Genomic DNA, 6,957 nt, shown 5'->3' on the forward strand with positions numbered 1-6,957 from the left:
GTAAAGGTGTCAGCACTGGGAGACGGTGCTGTTCCGGGAAGCGCAAGAAAGAGGCCTGGATGGGGCCTGGGTCTGGGATGGGTGGCGTCTGGGTGTTTTCGACGCCTTTGGGAAGGAGGTCCCATGCGAGGTGCTCCCCTCACCCTTCCCTTTTCTGTCTTTCTTAAAATACCCTGTGTTCCTGCAGCAGTGCGGCTGCTAATCTAAAATAAAAACAGCAGGAAATGCAAATGGTCAGGTTCTCCTAGCAACAGGAGCCAACCCACGCAGGGCGTGTGGAGCAGAGCAGAGCTGTCCCAAGGCTGGGATGCGGGTGGCTGGGCAAGGGGCAAGTCTCCTCTTACAGCTTCGTCCTCTAATGTCATGGAGTGGCTGTCTGGTGGGCACCTGCTGCACAGAAGAAACTCTCCAGGAACTGGATGGGAGCAGAGGTGCTGGGGAGCAGGTGCAAGGGTAGGGGAGATAGACCATGGCAGTGGTTGGAACCGGTGCTTCTCAGAGCCTGACGCTAGAGGACTAACTAGGTGCGTGACTGAGGAAGGGCCTGGATTTGTGTGCCTGTTTCTGTGTGTTTGTTTCAATCAGGCCACGGAGTCTTGTCATTCCTAAGGTTATGAAAAAAAAGGAAGTAAGGTTTCCCCCGCTATCCAAAAGTAGAGCTTTCCTAAGAAACCATCCCTAAATCGAAATGGTACAAAATGGTATAAATTGCAAAGAAGCAATTACATGTTAATTTATACGGAACATTTTTTAGCAGTAGCAGACCCCAAAAATAACCTCTCTTAGGACTTTCTGATACCTTAGGACACATCTTGCTGACGGGTGCACAAAATAAATCAAGATAAAGCTAGCTGCTCGCAGACACACGTCAAAGCTCTGGTGGGGTCACTCTCACTGTTTGGGGGCATGGATGCGTGCACTGCCTCTTTGGAACAAACACACAACACTATTTTCGCTTTTGGCCTTTTGTCATAAAAGCAAAAATCCCCTTTGGATTTCTTTCAGTTAGCGAAAACAGGTGCTATGATATGTCTTTGGTAAAAGCAAAGTGGTGGAAGGCGAACTTTCAGAAAGTGGAGGATACCTGTAAAAGAGGATCCGGTTCCTAGGCAAGGGGATCAAAATCAGGAAACTGCAAAGAACTCTTAGAGACATCTGGCTCGGTCCCCTTCTGTTAAAAATGAAGAAACCGAGTTCCAGAGAGGTAAGTGACTTTCCCAAGACAGATCTAATTAGTGGCAGAAGTGGTGCTAGGAAACAGCTCGCCAGGCCAAGACTCTTTCCATTTTAAGTCAAAGCTGCTGTTGGCAATCCTTTGTACACAGCTAGATAATTAGAAGCCGTGATAACCTTACTGGGGCCCTGGGGGAAAAAGGTCTGAGGTGCATCAAATAAGTCTAAAGGCATTGGAGAGACCAATGGCTGGGGGGGGGGGTGGTGGGGAACACAACCCCTGTGGAGTACCATGGAAAAGTGAGCACCCCAAGGTGAGAGGCATTGGCTGGGAGTTAGAGACAAAAGGATGTCACTCAGAGTGCCACACAGCTCCAGTGCTATAGGCATTCCCCTGGCGGCCTCTCAGTGGGAAATGGGAGGAAGATCATCCTTCTGTCAAGGTTACATGGGGGAAAATGGGAGGTGTGGGCGATTTGCTCAAGGGGACAGATCCAAGTGTGGCAGATCTTGGAACAGAACTCTGGAATCCTGGCTCCCTGACTCCCAGAGTGGTCCATGTGGCCTAGACTGTGTGGTTTCCTATTACATAAGCAACTCTTTTCATTACTCACGCTCTGGCTTCCTCCTGCCTGTCTCCAGCAGCATCTCCCCCAGAAAACACAGTGGAAGAAAAACGTTCTTCGTTCCAGTGGAGTCTTGGTAACTTAAATACATGGTCAATCTTAAGGATTCCAGGGCGGGTAAGCAGGGTGCATCACAGACACAAGCCATGTCAGGGAAAGTGGCTGGTGTGCTCAGAGCTTGATTTCAGAACCACTGACATAGGAATAATCTACACATCTGCACGCTTCACTTCCCTGTGGCCCTGTGCCCCCCTCCCCTGCCCCCCACCACAGTCAAAGTCCTGAAGAGGTGCCTTCTGTCCTCACCTTCCCAAGCTGCCCCACCTCTCTGGCCCAAAGCCCAAACTGAGGCAGTCCGTTGATGAACCGAAGAAGGAACATGGGCTTTGGTGCCAGCAGCCTGAGCTCAAACTCTAGCTTAGTCGCTAACTCTATGACCTTAAGCAACTAAAGTTAGCTTTTGAGAATTGGATTCTTTATCTGTAAAATGAGAGCAATTGTGTCTACCTCATAAAGCCATATCCCATAGATGTATGTAAAGTGTTAGCACAGCCAGACATACAGGAGGCACGCAACAGATACTAGCTTCTGCACTTCTTACTTATGGTTGCTGTTGCTTAGGGACCAGGTGGGAATTTCAGCTGCGATTGCCAAGGCAAGGAATGCTATTTTCCAGGTAGCCCAAGATGGAGCTCAGAATATAATTCTACCACACACAAAAATTAGTTTGTCTTTATTATTGATTAAATAGGTTTTTATGGATTGATCTGAGATTGTAACTTCTATGTCTGTTTTTCACCATTGTGTCCCCAGTACCTGGGATAGCACCCGCTCAATAAACAAGTGTTGAGTGAATGAACAAATGTGTTGTTTATGTCAGAAGAGGCATTTTAAATGAAAGATAATCAGCTTACAAAAGAATATTTGAAACATAAGGAGTTTATAAGTTTGGTCTGCTTACAGAATCTCTTTGAGGCTAGGCCCAGAGAAGATAGGTCAGGGTCCAGGTTGGGCACCTGATTTGCCAGTGGGTCTATGATGCCATGACACGTAGCTCCGGACAACTCTGGAAGGTTCCTGGCTCAGACAAGGCCACAGGCTGCAGTCATTCACATAAATGGGTTTTGTTGGAGAGGGTCTTCCCAGGAGATCTCTGAGGAGATCCTCTCTGGGAGGGGAGATCTCTTGGGGCCAGTAAATGAATAGCCTTGGCCTTGGCACCTCCATTGTCTATCCATTCTCCCAGCAAATGAGGGGCATATTCAACTGAGATCTGCTCCAATGCGTGATTTGTTCTCTCTCCACCCAGCCCAGCCCAACCATCTCGTTCTCTCTGTCTCTCTCTCTGTCTCCCTCTGTGTTTCTCTCTCTCTCTCTCTCTCTCTCTCTCTCTTTCTCACACACACACACACACACACACACACACACACACACATTATATATGTGTATATTATGTATACACACACATATGAGTTTGGATATTGATTTTACCATTTTAACTCCAAAAACTGTTTCTCAAGTGTGGACAGTTCTGGCTTATTCACTTATTGCTGGAGTTGTCATAAAAATCAATTTCCCATTGCTGAAATAGTAGTTCCCTGTGTCTCTTGGGGACTCAGCAGGGAAGATGGCCTCCCCGTTGGACCTCTGGGAAATCACAGAGGCTGTTATACTTGTGGGCTCAGCATGTGACAGTCCCGAGGGGATTACCGGCTATTCCTCCTGGGAGGAGTGCACCTGCTGCTTATTTGCATTCTCCTTGAGTCCCCAACTCATTGAAGTGTTCACATCCTCTTCTTTATGCTTCCTACACAGGACACACTATAGACCTGCAGAATTCAGAATCCCTGAGTGAGGGGCCTTAGCTTTTTCCTTTCTAAAAATAAGGGTCTTCGATCCCTGGAAGCAGGCTGATAGCAGTATCCGGGAAACCCGGGGGAGAGTAAGAAATGGGTGGGAAATCAGGTCATCCTCGCCTAAGGTATCGAATACTCCCCCGGGCTGTGGAGAGCGGGTTCTGGTTTCTACCCAGAAAAACTATAGAGGAAAACTGTGGCTGCCTACTACTGAGTATCAGGGGAAAAAGCGGAGATATTTTTAACATACGGAATATCAGTGAACAGAATGCTAAGGAACTAGAAAACTTATTCCAATAAATATGAAGCATATGCTCTGCCTAAAGCAAACCCAGCTTTTGCTATATACAAATTTCATGAAGAAAAAAAAATGTCGGAAATTGCAGAAATATCTGGCCGTAAGTGGGCTACAACCATTTGTTGCGGTAGACCTGGAAGGCTGTGCAGGTGGCATGGCCAAAGTGATTGGGTGGGCCCAGGGCGCGTGGGGGCCTTGGCCATGTCCTCACGCAGGTCTGGGGACTTGTCCAGCGCCCTCTGGAGTCCCCAGAGCACAGGCACCAGATGGACATTCCCACACACGCAACCCCAGCCTGTAATGTCAGGGTGTGCGTCACCGACAATCAGAACATCTTCTCAAGCTCCCCTACCCTGAATCCTCAGACATGGAAAATGCCTGCAGAATAAAAGGCACTTGGGGTTTTAAGCGGCAGGTTCTTCCTCTTGCAGCTAGGAAGGGCGATGTGTACTCATCTCATTAGTGAGGTTCCAGTAATTGAGGGATATTAATTTCATCGCTAAACCTGACAAATACTGCATTCCCAACAGCCTCTGCTTTTGTGCTGCCAGATGGAAAGGATGCGTATTTGCCATTTTCATTAATACAATTAGTACCTCAGCCTGACGCCTGCCCCCTCCCGGGCTGCACGCTGCCTGCCGGGGACGGGGACGGGGACCGGGGACGGGGACCCGGGGGTGGGGGAGGAGGAAGCGGGAGCCCCGCCTGCGGGCCGGGGTCGCGGCGTCCGCGGAGGACGGCCCGGGAGCCGGGGAGCCGGCGTGCACAGCGGGGGGGAGGCAAGGCGCTGCCACGCGCTAAACCGCGGCAATAAAAACACCACCGCTAACAACTGTGTGGTTGACCAGAAACAGATCATTATGCCGCCTAGAGCTCCCCCGGCAGCAGCTCGGCCCCGGAGCGCCTCCCCGCGCCCAGGGCACCGCCGCCCGAGTGGGCGCGCGGCCGCCCGGCCTCCCCTGCAGCCTGGCCGCCGCCGCTGCCCCCAGCTGTCCCCACGCCTGGGCGCTTCTCTCCTCCGGGGCGGCCCCCGGCGAGGTGCTGCAAAGCCTGCAGGGAAGGGGTGCGTTCGCAGCAGGCAGGTATTTGAAAATCTGTTCCTTTTCCTCCAGGAGTAGGAGCCAGAATACCTCTCAGGCTGCCTGGGCCTCCATGTTGCTCTCTGGATCATTCGCTACTCCGTTCCCATTGGGGAAGCTGCTAACTTTGCCAAATATTTACTACTCCCTTGCCAGCCTCCTCAGCCATCACAGGACTCTGAGTGGCAGACGCCTGCTTCTGACACAGTTTCTGTCCCTGAGAGAGAGATGGGGGCAAGGGCAGTCGCGGTGCTGGGGATAGACTTGAGCTTGGGTCTCCAGGTTCCTTTCTGCTGGTCTCGCCAACGACACCCACGATTCTCTGACCGCTCCCTGAGTCCCCTGGAGTCCTTGCTGTCAGGGAGCAGCTGGGCGCAGGGTGCCATTTATTTCCGACTTCGCCAAAGCCAGAGGGAAGGCAGAACCAGACAGGGCGCCTTTTCCCGCCCTTCCCCTTCCTCTGGCCTCAGTGTGGATTTGGGAACCCTTAAGGGAAGTTTCCAGAGAGAAACCACCTCCAAGACAGCCCTAGTCCGCTCCCAGGAAGGAGTCTGTCCTTCAAGGGACTATGGTGGTTACACAACGGAAAACAATTTTTAAAAAATCATCCTTGAATATATTAGGTAAGAGTGGCCATAGCCCCTACGCTGTGAAGATTGACCCAGAGGTATCACATTCATTTTCCCCATTTTGGGTCGCCTCCCTGTATCATATCAACAGAGACAGCGTTGGTGGCAAAGATTTACTTTACATTGGGGTCTGGAGGAACTTGGGGAGAATTAAGCCCATGATCCCTAATCCTGGTTGTGTCACCAGAGTACAGGAATCTCTGAACTTCATGGGACCTCTCCCTTCCTGGGACCAGGGTTTTGGAAACAAAGCTAAATGGAAACACACAAACTTTTATTTTATTTATTTATTTATTCATTTACTTATTTTAATTTTTTTAATGTTTATTTCTTTTTGACAGAGAGAGAGAAAGAGAGACAGAGCATGAGCGGGGGAGGGGCAGAGAGAGAGGGAGACACAGAATCCAAAACAGGCTCCAGGCTCTGAGCTGTCGGCTCCAGGCTCTGAGCTGTCGGGGCTCCAGGCTCTGAGCTGTCGGGGCTCCAGGCTCTGAGCTGTCGGGGCTCCAGGCTCTGAGCTGTCGGGGCTCCAGGCTCTGAGCTGTCGGGGCTCCAGGCTCTGAGCTGTCGGGGCTCCAGGCTCTGAGCTGTGGAGCCCGACGCAGGGCTTGAACTCACAGATGGTGAGATCATGACCTGAGCCAAAGTAGGATGCTCAACCAACTGAGCCACCCAGGAGCCCCGGAAACGCACAAGCTTTTAGCTGTTTTCCCTGACTGGGATGGACTCCTGCTTCCTTTCTGCTATAATCTCATAGCTCTTCTTCCCCAAAGAAAAGTTCCTTGGCCTTAAGTGTGCAAAATAATCCTCATGGAAGATTCACTTACCTTTAGACAGCATGTGCTCCACTCACCTAACTTTAGACAGCATTGCTCTATACAATTAAAAGTGGAGGTATATCTTGGTCAGCAACCTGTTTGCAAAGTCTTTTCTTGTTTAGTGCTACCTCAAATTGACAGCCTTATTATGAGTTTCTTGATGAATGAGTAGGAGCAACACACTCATATGTAGTATATGTTGCCTCTAAAATCCAAAGGGTCCTGTCAAATATTTGCCTCTTTTTTATGGATGGATGCAACCAATTGTCTTTTCCTTTAGAGAGTATATCTTGGCATGAACTAGACCACTAGATCCTTAGGGACTTTACTGATGTGGTCAGCCCTTGAGCTTTCTATCATGTTAAGAGTGGAATGGACTAGTATGATGTTCTAGAAGATATCAAGACAATCAAGGATTCTCCAGACTATATTATGACAGAAAACAGGATTATTAACAGTGAAGGTATACCGTTGTCCC

The sequence above is a fragment of the Panthera onca genome, chromosome D1, assembly GCF_046562875.1.
Source record: "Panthera onca isolate mPanOnc1 chromosome D1, mPanOnc1 haplotype 2, whole genome shotgun sequence".
Lineage (NCBI taxonomy): Eukaryota > Metazoa > Chordata > Mammalia > Carnivora > Felidae > Panthera > Panthera onca.